General features: G+C 39.1%; 1 protein-coding gene across 10 annotated transcripts in view; it reads left to right on the forward strand.

Annotated features, from left to right (window-relative positions):
* The window catches only part of LOC106868309 (A-kinase anchor protein 9), a 351,276-nt gene that overhangs the window by 79,217 nt on the left and 271,067 nt on the right, over nucleotides 1-992 (forward strand). The window lies entirely within an intron of this gene.

Consider the following 992-nt stretch of genomic DNA (forward strand, 5'->3'; position numbering starts at 1 on the left):
AATAATCTCCCTCTTTCTAACATTACTATCTACTCCTGCCATATCTTTTACACACACACACACACACACACACACACACTTCTCTTAGTAATCCCTCTCCCCGCCCCTCTTGACTTTCTTAGCTCTGTGACAACATGGTGTTTTTTTTTATTCTATGTTTATAATACTTTGGAAGTTAATCGCATTGCACCAGGTTTGGGAGGTTATGGAGAGGGGAGAGCAGATAATCTTGTGTGTGTGTGTATATATGTTTGTGTGTGTATGTATCTATATATGTGTATATATATGTATGTGTGTATATATGCATGTGTGTCTCTCTCTCTCTCTACACACACATATATATATATCTATGTATATATATATATATGTGTGTGTATATATATATGTGTGTGTGTGTGTGTGTGTGTGTGTGTGTGTGTGTGTGTATGTTTAATCTTTTACCTGTTTCAGTTATTGGGTTGTGGTCATGCTGGGGCACTGCCTTGAAAAGTTTAATCAAACAAATCAACCCTAGCACTTATTTCTAATGTCTAGTACTTATCCTAGCAATCTCTTTTGCCAAACTGCTAGGTTATGGTGATGTACATAAACCCACAATTGTTGCCATGCTCACACACACATACACACACGCATTGGGCCTCCCCATATTTTCTCTCTATCAAATCCATTGACAAGTCTTTTGTCAGCTGAGGATTGTAGTAGAAGAAACTTGCCCAGGCTGCCATTGAGTGGGACTGAACCTGGAACCATGTGGTTGTCAAGTAAGCTTCTCAACCACCCAGCCACACACATAAAAACAAGAAACGACCGTCGAAATGGCTTGGGCAGTACATGAAAGTCAGTTTGATTTGTGGTACCCTACGTGAAAGTCAGTTTGATTTGTGGTACCCTACATGAAATCAGTTTGATTTATGGTACCCTACATGAAAATCAGTTTGATTTGTGGTACCCTACATGAAAGTCAACTTGATTTGTGGTACCCTATTTGAAGC

The sequence above is a fragment of the Octopus bimaculoides genome, chromosome 9 (assembly GCF_001194135.2).
Source record: "Octopus bimaculoides isolate UCB-OBI-ISO-001 chromosome 9, ASM119413v2, whole genome shotgun sequence".
In the NCBI taxonomy this organism is placed as follows: domain Eukaryota; kingdom Metazoa; phylum Mollusca; class Cephalopoda; order Octopoda; family Octopodidae; genus Octopus; species Octopus bimaculoides.